We start from the raw sequence: 26431 nt of genomic DNA on the forward strand, positions 1-26431 counted from the left end.
TTTATTCCATTTAGATAAAGTTCAAGGCAGGGGCGTGTCTAGACATATTCAAAAGGGGTTCAAAGTTTTTTTTGTTCTTAATTTGCCGTTTAAATACGCATTTCTTAAGTATGCACTGCCAGTTAAGTACGCATTGTGCGTACTAAGCAAAATTTAGCCGAAAAAAAAACATATAAGGAGTGATAGTAAAATATTATAATTTTTTATTTATTATAATGAATTAAATTTAGATAAACAAAAACTAAAAGAACCAAAACAAAGTTATGAACTTACAAGTTGTATATAAAAATTTGTTTTTCTTTTCTTTAACTGTTACAGACATAACTAACTTACTCTATAAAAAATTCAGGTTTGCCACTCGCTTTTTCAAAAAATTTTCCAGGTTTTCCAAATTTCTTCCAGGTTTTTAAAAGTACACATTTTTAGGTCTATTTTCAGTTGAAAGTTAAGTTTAAGGTAAAAAACTGTTTAATTAGTTTAAACACATTGAAAAGATACTGTAAAGCTACTTTGAATATGTTTTTTAATAAATAAAAAACTTGATGATGACAAAATGTTTTTATTTATATTATTATTATTATTAAGTTTATTGTCCAACGAAGGACCTAGGCATTAAAACCTAAGCCGCTTAAACTGAAAGACACTAAAATAAAAAGAAAAAACAAATTACAGTGATTAAATAAACATAAACATAAAACTTATACAAGGCAAAAACTGAATAAATTAAAACTTTCACAACAAAATATTCAACAATTCCAAAGTCACCAATCTCCAATTATACGTTCCAAAGCAACAAATCCCTGTAACAAGCATCTCTGTCAAATCTTCAGAAGCTGTCTTCATCTTGCAGAACATTCATCTCAGCTACTATTTGCCACTCGTTATGACGGCAAATTCAGTCAAAAATCACTTCAAAAATTTGGCAGCAACACATCACAAATCTAGCTTAGGAATCAACTGAATATCCAATAATTTCAAAATCTAAAGTCCAAAGCACATTAACAACAGCCCTTCCAAAAAATCAAAGTTAAAAAGTACCTAAAGAAGGTGTAGCTTACAGATTAAACTACCAGTAAACTACATACCACACACCAAATCAATGGCTCAAGAGATGAACAAAACTAATCACGTATAAATTTTACTGGTAAATATTTTATTTAAATCAAATCTTTTTAAGTTTAATCGAAAATGTTTAAGATTTTTGCACGATACTAGTTCATTTGGAAGTTTGTTCCACATTTTTACCGAACGATAGAAAAAAGATTTGTGCCAACCAACATAGTTGAAATGATATTTGCATGTATATTTTCTATTATTACCTCTATATGATAGATTTTTTAAGTCAAATCGAAATTTTACTGCTGAAAATGTGAAAATTGTTAAAATTACAGGTTTTTCCAGGTTTCTTTAGTTATTTTTGTTCAAAATTCCAGGTTTTTTTATAAATTTCCAAAATTCCAAGTTTTTTTGCCTAAATTGTCAAACTCCAGGTTTTTCAAGGATTCCTGGTAAATTAGTAACCTTGAAAATTAACCTTGTTATCAAGAAAAAATATTATAAAATAATTAAAACTAGAATAAATTTTACAAATAGAATTTCAATATTGATTTAAATGTTAGTATAGATTGAGTTCTTACAATTTTTTCTTTTAAATTTTAAACTTTTTATATTTATATATCTGTTTATAACAAATATTTAACAATTAACAAAATATTTTTTTTCAACTAATATAATCTATAAAATTTTAAATTTCACTAAAGATACAATAAAATATACAAAAATAAAACAACTTAAATAAAAATTAAAATTACACTTTAAAAAATGTTTAGACTTATACAATTAAATTAAAATATCTTTAAATTGTTATTAAATGTTTGCGTGATGGTGCAGGGATTCTGATTATGGTTTTGAAATCTCTCAAAATTAAAAATTTCAAAAAATCAATTTTGTGGCCAACAGATATACAAAAATAAAACAACTAAAACAAAAATATTAAAATACCATTAAATGATAAAAGAATAAATTGCCAGGTGGTGTTTGATTTGAAATAATGATTTTAAAAACTCTCTGAATTGAACTTTTTTAAGGTTTAAAAGCTACAAACAACATTATTATGTACAATTAACTAAGTAAAATAAAATTTTAGTGATTATATTGCACATTTTTTAAGTAAAATTGTACTTATTAGTTGAAAAACAATACTTAATTATAAGTTATTTAGACTAAGTAACAATTTTTAATGGAAACCATGAGCATCTTAGTAAAATGTTTTCCAGAATAAAAATGCAACTTTTACTTATTATTACATCACGATTAAAACTTTATTTAAAATCTATTTCAGCTGGGCAAAAACGAGCATTTTTGTGAAGGAAACTTAACAATCTTTCAGTGTTAAAAATTCAACATTCATTATTCAAAGTTTATCAAATAACCAAAACAAAGTCAATTAACAAAGTTTTTAGTGATATTCTAAGAATATTTTTCTTCTTTTTTTTCAGGTGGTTCACAGGAAACAGAAAACCAGTCAAAACACGCCCCTGGTTCAAGGTATAAGTATCTTTAAACTTTTTAAAAAAAGCTCTTAATTCAGTTATTTTTTCTTGACTCATTATATTAATTAAATACAATTCGTTTTGAAATTAGTATTCATTTTTCCAAAATTTTAACTTTTGTTTAAATTAACAATTTGTACTTTTTTTATTCATTACTTCTGAATTGTTCTTAAAACCTATGTTCATGAGTTATATTATTTCAATTAGTTTATAACTGTTAAACTTTTGAAAATGTGAGTTATAGAATTTATTTTGTTCTTTATTTTTAAAGCCTTTTTTTTTAATTTTTAGAAATTTTTTATTTTATTTTACATATAGTTCGCAGAAAACAGATTTTTAATAATAACATTTAAAAATTTATGACCTAAATTGAAACAAATTGAATTTTATTTTCATAAAAATTATTTTTTAAATGAAAAATATAAAAGTGTTTCTTAAAAGTTGTTTAAAGTTTTTAAAAGCTAGACTGAAAAAGTTTTAAAACATTTATTTAAAAACTGAAAGAGGAGATAAACTTTTAGTAATAAAAACCATTATTGCCTTTTAATCTTCTAAGTTACATGAAGTTTCCCACAACATGGTCTAGACAACTAGAAGCTTATTTTTCAAATGTAAAGAATAATATTAAGTTTTAAAAAAGTTGTTCACCCCGCCCCTAAGGCCTTAACAGGTTAAAGTTTAGTTCTTGAAACAACTATTTCTTAAGGCATAAGTAGCATGGACCACTTATGGTCTTGAATTTTAATAATTAAACGGAACAAAATTTAATTGCTAGCTTTATCAATAATTTTTTTTTAGAAGATGTAGTATATCTAAAAAAAATGTCGAATTGATAAAAATTAGTGCTGATAATTTACTTGTAATAATATAGCAACTAGTAAAGTTGAAAAAGTCATCAATATCGAAAGAAAATTACTTATCTTTAAATTCTGTATTTTTTATTACATTTTTCAAAATTAATTTCAAAGACTTACCCTTTTTTTGTAACAATGAATTTCGAAATCAAATATTTATTCAAACTATAAAATAAAGAAACATTTCAATTCTAGTTCAGACTTGTCTAAATATTACTCCTTTAGAAATTAATAATTTTTTAAACTCTTCTGAATTTGTTATAAATAAATACATCAGTTAATATAAGGTAAGTGTGAGATAATAAGAGTCTTAGAGGAAAATTTTATTAAATTAAAATTAATAAAAATCGACTAATTAGATTAAAAACGGATAGATTTTTGAAAATTTACTGGTTGGTTTGGTACAATAACACACTTTGATTTGTTTACTTTTGAAATATATTAGAAGTTTTTTTTACTAAGACTTTTAAGGTTAGTGAGGTACAATGTAGTCGTTTTTTATAGTGGGGCCAATACTATATTAAAAGTAAACACTGTATCATATTTATTATAAACTTTTGTTTTAACTTGGTTTATAATTTAGCCATTTTCATCAGAAAATTGTAGCTTGATGGTTTTTTTACAAAAAGTCAGTGGTATTTTCGTTGTAAAAAGTTTAATTATAACAGTTTTAGTACGACAAAGCAGTAACCTCTCTCAGCTTCTTCGGTTCTTAATTCTTATGGAGTGTTTATACATCAAGAAAAATTCAGAAGGAGAAGTACACTTTCTATGTACCTCGCAGCGGAAGTTTTTGAATACTAAATACACATAATCAAAAGAAATAATAAATAAAGCTAGTAAATTAAGAGATTGAAGGAATAAACTAGTTCTTTTTTTTTTCTAGGAGGATCAGTTGCTCCAATGTTCCTCCCTATGCGTTGCCTTTGGTTCAGACTTGTCGTTACTAAACTAAAAAAATTAATAAAGAACAAGTCGATATTGTGTCAGTTTAACTACAACTTTTTAGTAGACTTTTTTTTGATAACTTCATTCGTGTACGTTTCATAAGACTAAAACAGGTGTTAGTACTCGGCAGCCTTTTAAAAGTTGCAGGCCAATTTCACCATAAACATTCTCCCAGACCGCAATATATAGAAAAAAAATACTAGCGGCAATTGTTAATCAATAAAATATGTAATTTAAAAAAAGTATGACAATACAAGCAACAACAACACTAATTTAACTATTTAATTATTACCTTAATAGTTAGTTTTTACAAAAGAAACACTTTTTTATTGTGTTTAACTAGTATGTGTAGCTATAAAGTACTAAACTAAAATATATTTCGTATTATATTGTAATATATAAAGGATTATTATGTCTCAATATGTATTATATTGGTTTGTTTTAAAACTAATAAAAATACAATTGGAACACCATTTAAAAATAATAAAACATGATTCTATAAAACCTTAATAATTGAAATAACTTTAGTGTATGGAGGTTAGGAAAATGGGAAACTATATTTCAACACAGGTTGCATCATATGCTGAAAAATCAAGTTTTACAAAAGTAAAAGAAGCAAGAAAACTAACCAATGGTATTTTCGTTGAAACTAAAGAGGTTTTAAAATTAAGCACAGTAACATCTCGCATATTTACGCACTCGTGACTTAACGCACTCTCGTTTAGTTACGCATTTTAGTGTAGTAAAAAATTCAAAAAATTAAAATTTTAATTTATTTAATATCGCACAAATTAGGTTTATTGTATATGTTTAATTTAAAATATGTTTTTAAATGCTACCTCACCTCTCTATTTCTTTAGACTTTGTAAACTTATCTTCCTTGACTAATTGATAAACATTGAGTTATACCTCAGTATTTCAGAATTTTTCTTAACAATAAGAGATTAATTTTTCTATTTTTGTTCAAAAGAAGAAATTGTTCAGCACCAAATGCATATTTTTGTAAAAGGCTATAGAAACAAATTTTAATATAGACATCACACCATTTCTTAATTGTAAACAAATGCTTATTTATAAATTGAATTTGCTAAGTAGAATAGAATTTAAATGTTAAGTATCAAATAAGTCACATATAAACAAAGATAAAGATAAAATCCACTTATTATTAAAATAAGTAACATTTTTCTACAAGTATTATTGTTTTATAAAAATTTAAATCCTTTTTTTTTATATATGTATAGTTTTATCTTTTGTTTTCATATTTATAAATAAAGTAAACAAATTGTTAAAAGTGGGAAAGACCCCAGTCTGCTTTTAACTAGAAGCAATATCAAAAAACAGCCATTGTAGTCAGTAAATTTGGTACCTCTCGTATCTTTACGATCTCTTGTATCTTTACGCATTTTTTTCTGTGGACACAATGTGCGTAAATAAGCGAGAGGTTACTGTACCAAAATGCCTTAAATTTCTTTGATCACAAACTTTTCATCGTTTATTAAGACTTTGTTAAAAATGGATAAAAAAACTAAATATGTGTTTAAAGTAGTTGATGTTTGTTGTTAAAAGTTTTATGTTTAACTAATTTTTAAAAATACAACTGTATTTACTTACTAGAAAATTTGAACTCCACAACACATTATACTTATAATGACTTTCTAATTATTATTAGTTTAGTTTTATTCAAAAACATGTCATAAAGTTAACAATGTTTATTTATTGTTAACTTTGTGACTTGTTGTTGAAGAAAGTTAAATTAGTTAAGCTCTTTCATTGTAGTGTGAGTACTTGAGTTCATATAGGTTTAAAACGTATTAGTTATTTTTAATGACTTATTGCTTTATTTTAAAACTTTTATACAAAAAAATTTTTACCATTCGTTTCAATTTAATTTCTACGGTGTTGGCTACTTTTACTTGTTTGAAGAATAGCTTAGTGTTGTAGTAACTTTAGAAATTAGTATTTTGTTTTAGTTTGATACCTTACTAAACTACTGCACACAAAAAAAGTTGATTGTATTATATTGTGAGTTTTAATCTTTTATCTGAAAACAAGCTATTATATACAATAAAAAAGTTTAAACTATTTTGATAAAAAAAATCTAAAATGTCTCAAATACTCTACACTATTATATTTTTTAAATTGCCAGTCTTTTAAACTAAACAAAAACTATTTAAAGTAACAACGTATTGACGCAGAGGTTAGCAGCCTTTTATAAGTAACAGGCCAACCTTTCTAGAAAAAATTCTTCAACTGGTCGCAGTTATTTAAAATAACTATAGTAAACATTAAAAAATACTATTTCAAACCAAAAGTGTTCTATAATAAGCAATGATGAATACAAATATATAAGGAATGATAGAGCAATGATGACCAATTTAGTAATAACTAATAATTACATTAAGAGCCTAATTGAAAGTTTTTACAAGAGAAACTTTTTTCTTATTGTTTCAGAAAAGAATGCTTTTATATAATAAGTACATTGCGGGACGCATACTTTTGCTTTAAGGGCCTCATTTGGCAAGAGGTCCGCAGTTTTCCGACCCCTGTTTTAATAAATAATCTTTTTAATGGACTTAAACAAGTTTGAGGCAAACTGATAATTCTTAAACTTTTTTTATGCTCGATTGAAGTACCATTTTATTTTACTGAAGCTAGATAAAGATAAAAAAATCAACATGTAAAGAAATTTAAAGAGGCTCGAGGCCAGTCAAAAGTATTTCATATAAACGGTGAGCTTAAGTTAATCGGCGGTGAGAAATTATACTATCCTGTAGAGCCAGTTTATAAGTATTCATTTCTCACAAAATCTTAGGAGTTAGTAGCGGTTATGTGCGGCGACCGAAAATTTTTCTGCGCGTGCTCTTTATAGTTTTTTCAAACGACCTGTACGTTGTGGGAGGGATTTTTATATGCTAAAAATTCCTATCTTCCTTACATTCGAAACGAAAAGAAAAAAATGGCGACAAGTGCCGGAATGAACGAAAGAAGACACCACACGGCGTGCGCGGTATTTAAAGAGAAAGTGGTGGTTTGTGGCGGTGTCGGAAAGTGCTAGAGGGGCTGAACACAGATTTGGCTTTCGACCGTTCAACTGATTCTTAGTCGCAAAATTCCGACCTGATCAAGGCGAGAAACCGCAACGCCGTGGCCGCCATAAAAAACAAGTTGTTTGCGGTTGGGGGTATGGAAAGTCAGTTTGGTTCAGTGGCAGTCAAGGAAGTTTGTGTTTCAAATTTTAATAAGTTTTTTTTGTTTAAACCACCTCCGCATAAATTAAAAACTATTTTTTTAACGTTTATGATTATGTCACTGTGGGCTTGCAACTTGGGAATAAAATAGCAATGTTTTCCAAATGAGTTCTAAAGTTCTTGTATATGATGTTTAAAGCGAGGAACGGTCCGAACAGTTATTTGAACTGACTGAAAATACTCGTTTTACTGTTGCACAAAAGTGCCCAAATATATTTTGAGTTGATTAAATACATGTTTTTTTTATGAAAAACAAAACTAATGAATTTATAGTTTAAATATTTTACAGGTGGTTGAAGATTTTTAATATATAACACTAAGTATTTTAATAGTTTATTGTTCAACTTAGTTTATAAACTATGTAAATAAATAAAAGCAATTTATTTTATCGTTTATATCTATAAATTGAGTGAACAAAAAATTAGTAATTAGATATCATTTAACAATTATCATGCATTTTTCAAAGCTGATTGAATCTAGATTAGAGGTGGGCAATGTGCAGCCCGCGGAATAATTATTACCGGCTTTATACAAAAATGAAACGACTTTTATTTCCATTTACACCACTAAAACATATTGTAAATTTATTTTGATAAAAACGCTACTTTTTATTTCTAACATTTTTCTTAACATATTTATTTTGTATAACTACGGTCTTCATTTAATTTAAAACTTTAATCCAGTGATTATTGCAATCAATATAGAGGATACTAATACTTTTTTGTATGCTTGGTTGTTGCCGTTTGAATTTTGTGCATCTGTAAATAAAAATAATATTTTTTTTAATTGCAAATAGTTATAAAAGTTTAAAGTTTGTTGTAACGTTTAACTATTTTTAACTTTTAATGGTAACACCAAAGTATGCACAAGTAAATAAAGTTTATGTACGTACATACTAGGCTTTAACAAAAATTAAGATTTTTTGTATTGTTCTAAAATTATGTATGTAACTTAACTGTTACCTTTGTATATATTTATATATATATGGCTAGTATTAAACATACTAAGGAATAGTTTTAATATTGTTACGAAAACCAATCTACCTACACAATATAAAAAAAAAACTGTTATCTATTTAAACTAAAATCTGAGAAAGTTTTTATTTTTTAAAAGAGTTTTAGTCAGCTTCTTTAACTATATAGAACGTATTATAATCATATATTTTTATAATTATTTAAGTTTCCCAAGGTTCAATAAAGCTTTAAATGTATATATATATATATATATATAGACTCTATTCTAATTTTAGTAAACAAACTATCATTATGTTTACATCTTTTGATGTTTTGTTGAAAAAAGATAAAAACTCAAAAGAATTTTAGTTTAACAATATAATGATACTAAGAAGAAATATTTTTTAGAAACACCGTAGAACAATAAACTTATACTTAATAAAGTATAAAGTTATAACTCAGTGAGTTTTCGTTTATTGTTTAATTTAAGTTTATGAGAATAATTACTTCGTTTTTATTAAACACAATTAGCTAATTTTGTTTGCTTTTAAAACAAATACTAACCAAACAAAAACGTTAAGCACAAAATAAGTTTAATGTTTGTTTTAAATTTTTTATTTAGCTGTTTAAACAATAAAAAAAATTCAGTTGATTATTTTCTGCTCTTTACTTATTAAACTGAACAAAATATTTAGATGTTAAAAAAGTTAATAAGTTGTAAAAATCAAATAAAAAAAACGTACAGAATTAGTTTTACACAAAATAAAGTATTTTGTTGTATCAATATTATAATGTGTGAATTTTATTAAATAATATTATAAATACAATGTTTTTAATACTTTATATTACCTTAATTTTATCATAAACTGGTTATATAACTTTTAACTATTTACAGTGAACTAATATACACACCTGCGTTTGGTTTGCATATAATGTTATTAACCATAAGAAGAACTTTATTTTCTTCTATAGTTTTTGTTGATCTAGTAAAGTTTTTTATAGCTGTTTTTATTTCAGGGTCGAGATAACTTAACATTCCAATGCTTTCTGTACGATTGTAAATTTCAGGCATTCTATTGATTGCTGTTTTCAAAAAGTTTTTGTAGTTGCTGTAAAATATAATATTGCTGTGGTGATTTATTGATTTTTAAGTATACTATATTTGTTATCTAAATTATTATCACTTTGATTAAGAAAGTTTTTCTAATTTTTTCAAAACTAACTTTAAAATTAAACAGTCTAATGTAAGTTATTTTTATTTATTTTAGATTTTTTTTTAATAATTATAATACTAAATTGACATTTTTAAAAAGTAAACTAAAATTTTAAGTTGGTACCTATAGCTTAAACTAATAAAAAAACCATTAAAAGTAAAAACTTTTATTTCAAAGATTTAACTTTATAATATTTTTTATTTAAGCAAAGATTAACTTTGAGTCTTATTACAGATGTTTATTTTAGTTTCGCCTACTTACAGTTTTTTGAAGACATAAATTGAAATAAACTTCACAAAAAAACAAAGAGTAAGAAGTATTTTTTAAGCAAAAAATTTTTCGCGATTCAACTAACCCACACTGATCTTGAGTAAATAAATTTCTGCCATTCCGTTCAAAAATTATATCTGTAAAACCTTTAACTTTTTTTAAAGTATCTTCTGCAAAATTTTCCGCAGTGTACCCTTCTGGAGCCAGTAAAAGAAAAAAAGGTACCTGAGAAGCGTTTACACATATGCCAGGTAAAATTGGACCCAGTAATTGTTGTGAAATATTACTAGCTGCAGGTAAAATCAATGACTGGATATCAGAAACATTTGCCAGCTTAAACTGGTTTATCACTTCTGTATTTTGCTGTTCCAGTAACATATATAGTATATTTGTATCACACGATCCTTTTAAGCATTCAACGGCTTCGGCTATCATCTCAGGTATTAAAGTTAAAGTTTTGTTTCTGAAAAAATAAAGTTTAAAGACAACTTTACTTATACAGAAAAAAACTGTGTTCATTAAGTACTTAAGTAGTAGAATTGTTCAATAAACTTAGATTTATTTTTCAAAACAGTTAATATGCAATTTTAGTATATTATGCACATTTTGTTTAAACGCTCATACAAAGTGCTTATAATCAATAAAAGAATAAATTTTGGCTAGGTTATCATGTTAAGTTATTTTGGAGCTCTTATATTATAGAATAAAAACCTGCAAGTTTCTACACTATCAAATGGATAACTTGTTAGATAATTTTCTCCAACTTTGAGAAATTTGTCCATTAGACTTTCGGCATTACATCCTGGAAACACTTGAATGTCTGTTTAATTAGTTTAATATTTTTTTAACTGTTAGTGGATCATACAAAATACGGTAGGAAATTTTTAATAACAAACTTTAAAACATTCTTTTGTTCTTTCCGTCATAAAAGTTAATTAAAATAACCTAGACATTAACAAGCTAACAATAAATATAGTTTTAGAAATAATTAATGAACTTCTATATTAAATGTAGGACTGCTTTGAAACTCATGGTAATTTAATGAAAGGCAAATACTTCTATCCAAAAATAGAATAGGTGTTTTCGCTGGGTAGGTGTCAGAACTGCACAAGGGTCACTTTTGCTCGGTGTCAGTTTAGCACGGGTTTAAACATTTTTATATTTTTATTATTTTCTTCCTTTTTTTTTAAATTTTATTTTTTCTATATATTTCCACTGTTACTCCTAATCCTTACCCTTGGTCGGCAAGGTTGGCTTTTATTTTATTTTTTAATTTTCTATGGTTTTTATTCTTTTTTTACTATCACTGTTACCCTTAACCTTGGTTGGTAAGCGGTTCCTTCTGCCTGATTAGTACTCTGTGCAAAACTTATACCAGTGCAAAATTGACCCTCCCTGCAAAAGTGACCGCATGCGAAATTGACGACTCTTGCAAAACTCACTCTAAATAGTGAAGCAAGTAACTTATTCTGCAACCTACTGAGTTAATAATTACAATTAAAAAAATTTAAAAACTTATTGAGTTTATGAAATTTAAGTTAAAACAAAAAAATAAGGTTTAAATCTACAGTTTTTGACATTTTCATTGTTTATTAACCGTATAAAGTGGTAAGATAGTAGTTTATGTAGTGTAAAGTTATCAATAATAGCTTGTAATTCAAAATGCCTCTATTATCTTGTTTTTAATAACGACGACAACCGTATAATTTTTTTTGTTAATCATTTGCTTCTATAAGAAAGTAATAAAAATGATATTTTGTCTGGTTATAAACGTTTCAAGCGAAAGGTCAGAACAAAAAAGAACTACCTGCGAGCTTGTTATATTCATTTAAATCTTGGCACAATTCATTTTCCAACTTTTCTATAAAATTTTAAAATGTTGAAAAAGTTTTATAGCATGTATAAGACACACAATACTTACATTATATACTAAATAACTTTAAGTATGGTTTTCAAGCTATTTTAAAAGTTATCCATAGGTTGTAATAAATCAAAGTAAAACTTTATAAGAAAATCAAATAAAGTTCAGCAAACAATAAATTAAAAAAAAATTTTGATAATTTAATTGCTTAAACAAATAAGTAAAAATCAATTGAATTTAAAATTTCCCTGAGAAACAATGTCTATAAGTTTTACTAACTGATCATTACTTCGTTTTTTTTACCATGTATACTTAAAAATATATAGTCACACATATAAACTTTTCTTTAAATTACGATAAATAAGAAGCCATAATTTATTGCACATTTGTTTATATATGGCTACACCAAAAACATTTGTGTTAGATTTCAAATGTAGTTGATGTAGATATACGATATTTAAAAAACGTTAATAGTACTTCAAGCTTTTTATAAGCTTTTGACTACAAAATTACGTGTTATAATAGTAAAACTTTATAATATTTTATATATTTACATATATTTATATAGTTTATCATACTTATAGACTTTAAAAATGCAACAAATATTTAAAAGTGAGCAACAACCTGCCAGAGTACTAACTTCGAGTCTGAAAAACCAAGCTATAAATACAAAAGTAGTAAAAACTTTATACATGTTAGTAAAAGCTACTACAACTAAAGATGTATTCGAGTATAGAATAAACTTAAAATTTTTAAATACAAAAGGAAACGATGAAAAATAAAGCGAAAATAATTGTAATATGATTCATCTGTCTCAAAGTAAGTTTAGTAAAATAAGTTTAGTAAATAATAATATTTTATCTTAATCTATTATGTTTTGTACGTGGTCTGTTTAAATTTAAGAACGAACTTATTTAATTATCTTGTTGCGTCTTGTAAAATTGAATTGTCTCTTAAAAACTATAAAAACGTTTTTAAACTTAAAAAAGATGCTTAATTACTGTTAAGTTATTAGAACAATAGTAATCTGTTGCGATAAGTAATATACAACTTTTTTAGTATCGTAATATAAACACGTAGCTACATTAGTTAAAAAATAATTGAAAGTGATTTTTTAAGTTTTCAAGGTTATAGAGCTTTTTAAAGTGTTTACATAATATAGATATAGATACGAAAGCAAAATTTGCAAACATTTTATAAATGTTTTTAAAAACTTTTTTTTAGTTTTCATCATTATTTAAAAAAAAATCTAATATAAAAGTTTTATGCATAAAAGTAAAATAAAAAAGTATTAGAAAAAGTTCTTTATATTTACTTTCATGTCTTATACTTATCTTTAAACTGTTTATAAAAGGTCTAATTCGTTTTTGTTCACCTTTCACTAGTTAAAATAAAGTTTAACTACCTTTATCCACATATACTGTAAGATTATAAATGTAATCAGTTTTCGTTACTTGTTAATTACTATCAAACGAGCTTTTTTAGTTTGATCATAAGAAAAATTATTGTACCAGATTTATATTACAATTCTAAAACAAAAGTTTAAAATCACCTTAAACAACTGTAAGTTTTAGAATTGGGTAAGTTTCAGAAAAGCACAGCATCACCTTAACACGGGTTGTCACTTTAGCACGGAGTGACGCTTTAATACGGCGTCTTTTAGCACGCAGTGACATTTTTGCACGGAATAATTATAAATCTTTTAAAATGTTCATTTAAATAATGGTTAGTTATCTTACATTTATTAAGTTGAAAAACAAAAAATGTGAAAATTAGCTCTAATACTTTTAAAAGTATCGTCCTAAAATTATAAATAAAGTTTTTACTAGGAGCTCATTAGATTAAGCTGTTTCTTAAAGTTTTAAATATATAAAAAAGTATAAAAGGTAAACGGGTAATAAAGTTGTTGAACCAATGAAATTTACTCTTGTAGTAGTCTATATATAGTTTTTCTAACACATAGATAAGCATAAAAAAAGCTGCGAGGTGCGTGCATGTAAAAATAAGAGAAACTTATATTTATGTATTATGATGTTCAAAGCTAAATGTATATTTAAAATGAAATAATTAAGTTTTAACCTTCATATATCTCACCTTATCTTTTTTTAATTTACGCTTAAAGTTTAACCCAGGGTTTCCAAAACTTTTTTGCAAATGGCTCCGTTAAAAGAAATTAAAAAAGCCATGGCCCCCTTCAACAAGATAACTCATAAACTACTTTTTTTTGTTTTTTTAATCTTCATCTGCAACTCAATAGTATCTAGTGTAAGTTTTTAAACTACCATAAAAAACCCCTAAGACCTTTTTTTTTTGCTCATCATCTGCAACTCGAGAATATCTAGTGTAAGTTTCAAATTAAACCTCATGGCCCCCCTGTGGCTTATTTACTGCTCATGGCCCCCAAGGCGGCTACTTGGCCCACTTTGGAAAACCCTGGTTTAAGCTAATAAAAAAAAAATTAAGCCAAAAAAAAAGATTAAGAATCCTAGAGCTTGTTTGTATTGCTTTTTTATAAAGATAGTTTTATGTCGAATACTTTAGAGTAAAATTATTAAAATATTTTCATTTAAAATTATATAATGAAATCAGTTAATAAGTTTGTAAATTTACTTTTGTTTTAGTTTTGATTAAAGCTTAAACTTGTAACTCATTTATAGCTTGTTGACCATTAGTTTACATGTAGTGTAGTTCGTTTTTAGATTTTTAAACATAATAGTACAAATGTTATTTAAGCTTTAAAAAGTAATTGTAAAATAAATTCTCTGCTAAAAATCACTCTGTGCTAAAGTAACGCCGAGCTTTTCTGACCTGTTCCGTCAAAATCAAAGTTAAAGGTTTTTTTCTTAAACTAAAATTTTAGAGAGATTAAATTTTTAGAGAAAGTTTAAAAAACTTTTTGTGAAGGCTGGATTAAGTTAATAATATAAAATTGTTTATAGTCCCTAGTAGAAATACAGTTTTACATTATATTCACTCATTACAGCATAATTTTATACAATACTTAAACATTAGTAAATTAGTAGATTTGTTAGATTTGGAAGATCTATCTAAGATAACCTAACATGTTTTTTAACAAGCATAACAAACAACTATATAGTTTGATAAAACATAATTAGAAGCAAATCTTAGTCTTATTAATACTTTTTAATTAATTTTTAATAAGTCACAATTTTTAATTCACAAATATTTATCAAAGCGTTAATAGTAGGTTTTATTACTATAATAAGTATACATTACTATAGTAAGTATATACCTATTTTCAATAGTCAAGAAGCTTATAGCAAATGAGTAAATATTGAGTTTAGTGTAGTTTTAATCCTTATCAATATACAAGTATTAATTTTTTTTTACAATTTAGTTAATTTTATAAACAATCATTTTGTTTTTAAACTATACTGATCCTTAAAGTAGAAAATTAAAGTACTTTAGTAAAATATACAGATATATATAAAATGTAAAGTACCGATGTAGAGACTGCAATAAAGTTTTTAAAATCAATAATCTATTACGAAAGATAATAAAGCTAAAAAAGTATTTCAAAAAGTTTTAATTATAAAAACACGTTTGTGTATTAGGATGTTTTGTGCAACTTTTAAAGACTATGTAACGAACAATATAAGTTAAATCTCTCGTGGTATCATTTGTTATTATTTATCTCTTTTTTTTTAGTAATACACAAATACTTTACTTCTAAAAAAATAAATAAAGATATTGTTCAAAAACATTTTATATATTTTATTAAGCAAATGTTTAGTTTTATATTACAGTTTTATAGTAATTATTTGTTTTTTATTTATCAAAGGTAACGTAAAGAGGACTTGAATTTTAAAGATCCAGTTAAGGAAGGTGTGTGATATTCAAAACAACTTAGAAAAATAAGTATTGCTTGCTATATTCCGTTCAACACCGGTAGTAAAAATCAGACATTACACTAAAACGTTTATTATTTTGACTAGTTACTTCTTAGCTCATCGTAGTTTTTTGTTAGTATGTATTTTATATGAACAAATTTGCTTAGATACTAAAACAACTTACTATTAAAGTTCAAGTTTTATTTTCTAACTGTTGATTCACTTGTATTACTTTAAATTTAATAATTTTATATCGTACTTAGAACAAAAAATTTAAAACTTTAACTTTTTTGATTTAGTTTAATAAAAAAAAAAGCAAGAAGATAAATTTTATTATTTATAAACAAAGCTAATTTATTTTGCATACTATCAAATTAATGCAGTATAATCTTAAATTTATCTTAAAAATAAAAGTAAATAACTTATAATTTTTGTTTATTTTTATTTTTTTTTAAATAGAAATAATGATTTAATGAAAATAATAATTAAATTTTAAAACCTGAAAATAGGAAACTGACATAAATTTTAAAGGAATGCAAATTAAAGCAGTTAACTAGAAATTAAAAACAAAAAAATGGTTCTGATTAACTTTTTATAGATCAACATAGTAAAAACAATATTTTAGTTTGAAAAATTTAATTTTTTTTAAATCTTTCAAATAAAATTAATTAATTTCTGATGCGTTTAGTACCTTTTTGATTTTGTTTACTTTTTCTTTTCTATCTACCTTAATTGTCGATGGTTTATTTTCACCGTCAAATTTTTTGTTATTTTTTTCTAATTTGTAAATATTAAAATCTACACTCTCATAACTCAGTTGAAACCCAGGATAACCACAGCTCGATGAATCACTTTTAAATGTAACAAGCATTTGATTTGTATTACTGTAGTAATGGTAGTATCTATGATATCCGCTGAGTTGAACTATTTTAGAGCTTTTAGTATTTCCATGGTATAACTCTAAGAAATCGTATCCAGGTTCAGTGTCAACTAATACAACATATACATGAACAACAAAATTTTCCGGTGCTTCTATTAGCCATGAACACATTAGATTGTTGTAGTAGGAGTCAGGGTAATTTGGTGATGATATATTTCCGCTGCCTTGTATAATTGTAGGTGAATATGTACCAGAGCCTTCACTTGTAGTAGTGAAATCGTTTTCAATAGTGGAAGTTAAGTAAGCGTTTGTACTTGTTTCTAATTCTACAACGCCAGATGGATTTTCGTATGTTTCGCTGAAATCTACCTTAAAACCCTTTCGAGTTACGCTATAGTCAGTTTTAAAATTTATTGTAACATAACTAGCATTGCTTACAAATGTGAAATTACGGTCATTGCCAGTAATTCTTTGTGGATAGTTATTCGAATCGCTTTCATATATTTCTATGTAGTCACAACATGATTCAATACTATAAACTATTATATCTAACTTGATATTTTTAGAGTATCGAAAAATTGTCCAATTACAGTTTAAATTGTTGCTATAGTCAGACGGAAAGTTAGGAGAAAAAAAGGAACCATTACCGTTTAAATATTGGTGTTCACAACTATTTCCAAGCGAGCTTGTTTGGTTTTGTGGTTCGTAACCATGAGTTGTAAAATCAGTTTCTTCTGTAGTCAGATCATTTCGTTCAGTAACTGTTTCTGATGTTGTAGAATTTATTCCTGTTTCTGAATAGGATACAAAAAATCCCCTTCTAGTCCCGTAAGAATTTGTTCTAAATTCTAAAAGCATCTCATAAGAATCGCTAATAAAGTTGTACGACCTATAAGTTCCTGTTAATGCTGATGCTAGTCGATTGTTAACAAAATCCCCATTGTAGATATATAAATAGTCATAACCATACTCAAGGTCATAGAGGTAAACATAAAGCTTAATATTTCTCAATTGCCTGCTAGAAATAAGCCAAGAACACCGTAGATTGTTATAGTAGTTTCCTGGATAACCAGGTGAATAGAAATTTCCGTTGTTAAATAGAACTTGATTAAGGCAGCTCGCTTCACAAGGTGTCGATGTATCATTGTAACTGAAAGTTGTACTTTGAAGGTTTACAGTGCTTGTAAGTGGTGATTCAGTTGGTTTAGTTGGTATCAAATGAGTCGGTATAGCTTTTACTAAAAGTCTAAACTTACCAGTATTAACTGTACAGTCTGACCTGAATACAATTAGAATAGTGTTGCTACTTGAGTAATAAGAAGTTGTTTTGTTTGTTCCAGTCATCACTCCTAAAACGTCATTTTCAATGCTCGGACCATCATAAGCAGTAATTGAATCGCAGCAGCTTTCAAGATTTATCTCTTTTGCTGTTATTTTCAGTTTATTGTAATTACTACCTGCGACAAACCAGCTTATATAGGCAGAGTTAGGATAAACGTTCGCTGCAAAGTTTGGACTGAAAATGGTTATTTCCATACTTTCAGAGTTCGTCTTAGATAAATCGATTAAAAAAAGTGCAACATCAGCAAACTTTTGATCATTTTTCAACTCAGTCTTTTTATATTCAACTACAACATCAAACGTAGAGTTTTTTTCAATGTCAATATGGGCTGAAGATGATTGCAAATCTTTGTATATTGAGTTTTTACCTGTAAATTGGCATTAATATAATAACTTTGATTACTTTTAATAGTTTAAAATATTTCATGCATTTTTTTTTGTAGATCAATATGAATAAACAACAAAATCAATAAACTAGCTTTGCACTTTTACAATGATAAAACAGTTTTTACCTATGTTTTTCTATCATTTTTACTAATTAGTTTCCTAGTAAACTGAAAAACAAAAGTCACAATGTTTAGTTTGTAGCAAAAAATTGATGAGAATCTTTATTTTTTTTTGTTTAGTTATGAAGTCATTCTAGACAACTAAACATTCTAATTGTTATACGCAAATAGATTTTTGGTAATTAAAAATTTATCATGGGCTGTTAAAACTCAATATTTTTATAGGTCAATCACTTACTTTTTTTACACTTTTATTTTTGTAAGCAATATCAACCTTTGTCTGTTTATTCAAAAAAAATAAGCTGCTGTTATTCGACTTCTAATTTACAATTAAAATAAGTAAACACCTTAATAAAATACACAAAAAAATAAATCTAGATGTATTTAAAAATCTTTAAAATTTTGGTTAAAAAATATGCAGTTTTTTATAATATAATTTGTCATATTTTTGTAATTATATACAAACAGTTTTAAATTACCACTGCATAAAATACTTATAAATTGATCAAACGTTATATCAAAATCATAGAACAACTAATACTAACTTAAAGTTTTTATTATTTTATGAATTATAAAGCTGTTGTACTTAAAACTAAACTATTCCACAAAATTTATCAGGGTTGAAAAACAGAATCTAGTTTTTTAGAAACTAATTTTAGTCTGGTTCGTAAGTTTATTTGGCTAAATTTTATCGGACTGAATCAGCTATTTTTTATAAACAAAAATCTTATAAAGTTTATTGTACGACAAAAAAGCGCTCAAAATATTTGGTCTTAGGACCTGTTGCATAAAGAACATTTCGGTTATCGAGTCGCACACCACGGATACCTTTTAAAGTCTTGTCCAGGATTAAACACATTAAACTAAAGCTAAAATTAAGCCCTTAGTAACTGTCAATGCTAACAAAGGCACTTTTATGTATATATATATAGGATGTAACGTTAAAAGACGTTAAATCCTGGAGATCCTGATAAGCTAAGCTTATCAGAACATATACCACAGATGTTTTTGTGTCAAAACTTTATTCCGACTAACGGCGTTTCACTGCTCTTAAATAAATTTAAGAACAGATCTACGGAGTCTATAAAATATTAACACACATAGAAAAAAAGCATGTATAATTATGTATGGTGTTTATGTGAGTAGTAACTATAAACGAACTTTATGGTTTAAAAATAAAGTTTGGAATAAAAACATAAAAATATAAAATTGTCTACAAAAATTACAAATTTAATAAAAGCACACACTAACCTCAAAAAAGCTCTAAGAATAGGCAAGTTTTTAAAAATGAAAATTAAATTAAGTTGTGCAGAAATGTTACGTCATAATAAATTTAACAAATTAATCAATAATTTATGCAGCTTAAAGACATGAAGTATTAAACTTGTAAGTGTTTGTGATTGTAAATGTGAATGTTGTGAAATAAATAAGTGCATAAGTAGACAGAGTTATTTAAAGTAGAATCGTCGGTTGTGGGGACAAATATTCGATAAATCTTGCCGCTTGTTCAGAAGTAGGTATTTATCTTAAATGATAATACATAAAGTTGAAAGTAAGGGGCCTGATAAAATGTATATCGGAAGTACAGCAGAGAGTTTCAAAGATAGATATTCTAACCATAAACATACTTTTAAAAGTATAAATAAAAAACAAAGCACGCGTTTATCGGATTACGTCTGGAGCTTTTTTCACAGGTACGGTAAAAGGCCAAACATGAAGTGTAGTATTGTTTCAAAGATCAAATATGCATCCAACGGAGTAAGTATAATTTGCCCAATTTGCAATACAGAAAGAGCAGTAATTGCAGCAGAAGATAAATACTAACTTCTGAACAAGCGGTAAGATTTATCGAATATTTTTCCCCACAACCGACGATTCTACTTTAAATAACTCTGTCTACTTATGCACTTATTTATTTCACAACATTCACATTTACAATCACAAACACTTACAAGTTTAATACTTCATGTTTTTAAGCTGCATAAATTATTGATTAATTTGTTAAATTTATTATGACGTAACATTTCTGCACAACTTAATTTAATTTTCATTTTTAAAAACTTGCCTATTCTTAGAGCTTTTTTGAGGTTAGTGTGTGCTTTTATTAAATTTGTAATTTTTGTAGACAAATTTATATTTTTATGCTTTTATTCCAAACTTTTTTTTTAAACCATAAAGTTCGTTTTTAGTCACTACTCACATAAACACTATACATAATTATACTTGCTTTTTTTCTAATGTGTGTTAATATTTTATATACTCCGTAGATCTGTTCTTAAATTTTTGAGAGCAGTGAAACGCCGTTATTCGGAATAAAGTTTTGACACAAAAACATCTGTGGTATATATTCCGATAAGCTTAGCTTATCAGGATCTCCAGGATTTAATACCTTTTAACGTTGCATCTTATATATATATATATATATATGTTTTTTTGAAGAATAACTAACACTTTAAAACTGATAAATATTTCATTAAACTATGTTTGATCATTATTATGTTAGACATAGAATAATAACTTAACTGTATTAGCTTTTCCTGTCCTTAAAAATAGTTTACCGTTGCGTTCATTGTATCTAAGTTTGTTAGATATTTATATAAAATACCATATTCTGTTTGATAAACACCAGTATAAAATACAGCCATATTTTATAAAATTAGTATTTGACCGGGGGCGTGTCTAGACTTTTTCAGTGGAGCACACTTTTTATGTGCAATACTAGAGTTTTTTATGTAGAAGCTTTTAGTTTTACACTTTAGAAAATCACTTAACTGTCTACTGTTGTGCTAGAGCACTTGTTTAATATAATTCAAAAAAGTTTTTAAGTATATTTGTAGAAAAACTGTATAAACTATATAAAACTTTAATGATTGCAAAAAATCCAAATTAAAAAAATAAACCCTTAAAATTCTAAAGTAATTTAAAAATAGTTTTTTAAAACACACTTGATTGACTAATTTTTATTGAAAATATCCTTTTTGAAATGTGCAACTTTCGTACTTACAAAACTTTACATAGTTAGTACTTTTTTGTTCTACAAAACACTATTAAATATGTGTAATTTTTGCAAAAAAAAAATTATGAATTAAGTTTTACTTGATAGCAAAAAGTTAGTAGATGGGTATGAATTTTCAGTAAACTATAACAAAAAACATATTTAATTGCTTTTTTATTAGGATTATTCCAGTCTTTTTGTTTTTCAGGGATTGCACAGGAAACATGAAACTAGTCAAAACACGCCCTTGTTCTAAACTACACAAGTACCAATGTTTATCAACTTTAAGAAAATAAAGCTTTATATAGTTGTTCGCATTAAAAGGTTTAGTGTTTTTACTGTAAAGTTAAGCATAAAAACGTTAGTTATTAATTAGTGTCTATCAAAGATTTAAAACGACTTTAAAAAAGTCAAAAACTTTTTTCAAGGTCTTCTAAATATTCATTATCAACAACAGATCTTTTTTTTCTATCGTTTAGAACGGAACAAAACTCCGTTAGTTTTGTCGAATGTGGTAGAAATATTCCATAAAAAATCTCTTCTGTACTTCCACCTGTATTTACCATCTCAATATTGTAATTGCTTCTCTGCTTAACAATCGTTTGATTCTCAGTCGACTAAATGTTAAACTTGGTTTATTTTCCAAAAAAATACAGTTACATTGTTAATATTATTATTATCAGTTGATTTCGTTTTGATCAATTGATAATAATTTTGTTATGAACTTATTGTTATGATTTATTAAATACCAACAGCGTAAGCGACTAAATGATTTAAAAACATTTTGAAGTTTTAAGGCATTAAGTCAGTGGTTCCCAACCTTTTTGATACCCCGCACCCCTAAAGTCTCTTAATTTGATCTCGCACCCCTAACACAATAATTATTTATTAATAATTTGATTATAAAATCATTGACTTCATTAATTAATAATTTTTATTTTTATGATAGTGTACTACATTAACAAAAATAAAATACTTAGAATTTTAAAATCATAACAAACTATATTCGAACAAGTCTTATCTCTTTTTTATAAGGTAGAAAACATCAAAACTTACTCTTCCCTTTGCAACGATAAACGTTTTCTGAAGGTCAAGCAAGTGAGTTTAGAGCTGATCACTTGTAATTCTACCTGCTCATTTTTAAACTAACTAAAAAAATTAATTACTTTTCAATATATTTGCAAATACAAAAAAAAGTTTGTATGCTTACAACATAAATAGAAAAAAAATAAATTGAAAAATGTAGACGGTTTAAGTTCCTAAAAGGAATGAATAGATGTAAAGTTGATGCGTTGAATATTGGCTGATCTATAAAAATTGGTTTCACTAAAGCTAAAAACAAGTTTTCTTAAATGGTATAACATACAGTAATTGCTGTGAACTTTACAATTTACTGATGTTAAATCTTTAAGCACCACATTCTGCACAACTAAGCATTATAAAAGATTACGTTATAATTGTAATAGACTTAAAAGAACCTATTCTTGACAGCTAATAAAAAACTGCTGAAGATACAAATTTATATCTAAGTATTTTAATTAAAATAGATGTTAGCTCATTAACTGTTTTAAACAATTATTGGCCAGTTAAGAAATTAAAATATTTAAAGAATAGATGTTTAAAATTCACAAGTGTAAAACTCTAAGAAAGCTTTACTGAAATGTTAATTCTAAACTAACAGTTATTAAATGAAATTAGTTTAAATAATTTACTTCTAGAAATTCGCTCTTGCTATATGACGGATTAATAAAATTTATTAATTCAGAAAATTAGCGCCAACTTTTTTTTATAACAAAATGTACCTTTTAACTTTATAAACTTTATCAGAGAGTTAAAATACCCTTATTTATCATACAAAAATTAAAAGCCATCTCGCACCCCCTGGAATGCGGCCTCGCACCCCCAAGGGGTGCGAGCACCCCTGGTTGGGAACCCCTGCATTAAGTAAAACACATGTCCTAAAATCTTTAAAATAAGTTTTATTACATAACAAAATAGGCAAAATAGCTTATCGTAAAAATAAAACTACACAGACAATATTAAGACTAGTATAGTAAGTTATCTTAATTTACAATTTTAGAACTCTTAAGAAAATCCTGACTTTATGATTCGTTAAAATAATAAATACGTTTTTCAGAAGTCTCAATCAATCTGAATTATAAATATATGATAACTACTTGAATCAGCAATAAAAACCTTTGCAATTTATAAATGAATACGTATAATTACATAATACTTATAGAAGAGTTTAAACTTGTTTAGCAACTTATCTTTGATTTTTTTACTTTTCGAATACTGCATAAAATCTTGGAAAAGTTTAAAAAATATGAAGTTTTATAGTTTATACTTAAATATTTTTTACTACTCAAATTAAAAAAAAAACTTTATTCGAAGATCGTTAATAAACTCCGATCAAATTTCGGTTTAATAAACTTTAGATGTCATTTGCTCATATTTTTTAACTCTTTAAACCATGAATGACAATTATTTAATTAGAAACATTGTAAACTTATTTTATTTCTTAATTAGTTAAGCTTATTAGCTTTTTAAAACTGTAAAACTGACCTTATCGAAATTCTTATTAAGCTTTGTTGGATTCATTGGGTTGCAATGACAGACTGATATCCAAAAAGAAAGCAAAAAAATTACAGAAATTCTCATTTTGATTAAAATACTAATCAAAACAGCTTCTGAAAAACTTTTTAAAAATACCAAATTTTAGAGGTTTGTTTTTATTTAATTAAAGATATTTTGACTTTATACATTCTTATTTTTATACAGTGAACTACTAAACTAATAAAAACTTTCAAAACACAATTAAAAACTTAGTATTTTCAACTAATTACATTTTCGTAAGAATTCTTTAGCATACTTATGCAGTTACTATAGTTCTAAACAGTTTCTATATTTTTTTTTTTTTGATTGAAAAAAAGCGGCTGAGCACACGTTGTTTTATTAACTTTATGATCATGATCTAAACCTTAGCAATATTAATGATAAACTTTGTCATTGCTGAAATCGGGTTTTATAAAAGTCCAAAACTTGTCTGTCAATATTTACGAAAGGAACGTTAGTTTGCAAAAGGGTTTGTTTTTTGCTGAAACTGGTTTTATTTAAAACCAAGACAATCAAACAGTATTTGAAATGATAAACCAATCAAACAAAAGAAGTTGAAGAGGAACAAGTATATAAGATACAGCAAATATTTACAAAATATTTCGAAATTTCTAAAAAATAAGGAAGATAGTTTTTTTAATTGTAAATGCTGCAATGAAGCTTTTATTTAAACAATGACATTAATTCTATAAAAACCAGCAAAAAAATTACTTACCACATTATTCGCTTTATTATTCAAGAATTTTAAACTTAATTGATTATAAAAGTATTAATTTAGTAGACTAAAAGACATAAACCGTTAAGTATAAAATAAATTTTATAAGGGAGAATAAAACCGTTAAAAAAGAGTTTTGAAATTATTTGAAGAACAAATATATATTTACAACTACTTTTCAAATACAGTTTAGGCATTGTCAATTTACTTTTCAAATAAGTTATAATCGAAAAAATAAGTAAACAAGTTACTTTAACTAACTAAAAAAAACTACATTAAGTGTAACGATATATTTAAATTTTGGTTCAGACAAAATATAACAATACACTTTAGGAAACTTTGACAATCAGTAAAGTTGTTTGATTGTGGGTTAGTATAAGTTAAAGCTATTCTCAAACTATCTTATCTATCTTTAGAACTCTTTAAACTTAAATATAACTGAATGAATTAAAGATACTAACTAAAGTGTTTGCTAAAATTACTATAAAATGAGCTATGCTTTACGTTGAAATTTTGAATTTTTTAAAATAAATTTTTAATAACCATATATATAAACAAATGTAAGTTAAATTAGACAGTCTTAAATGAAACAATACTAGTTTATTTTCATTAAAAGTTTTTCAATACTTTTTGAAGTTTATGTATAACTTTATAACTTAGAATTTAGATAGATTTAAAATTTCAAATGAAGAAATTGACTTCTTTTAATAATTTATCCAATCATTTAAGACTTATAGTTTTGTATAATTGTTATTTACAATTTATGTTTAAAGGTAATCATTTTAACACACAAAAACAAGAAACTTTAAGAAATACAAAAATAAGCTATCAATTTCATTATATTTAAAAATAACATAAAAGGAAAATTATTATACATAAAACAAAAAAAAAGGTTTTTATTTGTGAAAAATAGATATTTTTAATATAAAATGCCAAGGACGAACTGTTTTTCTTTAATAATAAAGGTTTTTGATCCATAATCATTTAATGATTAAAGAAACTCTTACTAGGAAAGTTACTAGCTGTTTTAATCTTTTTAAAAGGTCAAGTTATAATTTAAACAACATATAATTTTTATTACGATTTTGAAACATATGGTAAGTAAGGACCTAAAAAGTTTTTTTTTCTGATAAGTTTATAAACTTTGAAGTTTTAGTTTGCTGGTATTTCGAAACTAAAACTTTTTCAATCTTTTATTTCTATTTGGTTCATGTTTATTTAGATTTGTAAAATAAGAAAGTTACAGGTATTATAATATATCTTTTTAATTATTTAAAATATAGTTTATTTTTTATTTCATAAGCAATAAGTAACAAAATCATTTGAATATATTTTAAACAAGTTGAACTAAAGACATTTTATTTGACAACTTTATTTTCTTAAAGCTTTTTTTTTATCTTAAAACTTTTTTTTTTGCTTACAAGCAAAGACATTTTAACTATATGCTTTATTAAATGGTGTTACCTTTATTTTTATATACAAATTTTTGAAAATAAAACTTTAATATTTCTTTACATTTTTTACTCTTGTTTACGCTTACTCGTTTTTCTAATGAAGTTACTTGTTAGCTTAATCGGTAAGTTAAGATAACTTAGATTTATATTATAAACACCTTTTTTAACGATTT

This window comes from Thalia democratica, chromosome 6, assembly GCF_965202585.1.
Source record: "Thalia democratica chromosome 6, ktThaDemo2.hap1.1, whole genome shotgun sequence".
Lineage (NCBI taxonomy): Eukaryota > Metazoa > Chordata > Thaliacea > Salpida > Salpidae > Thalia > Thalia democratica.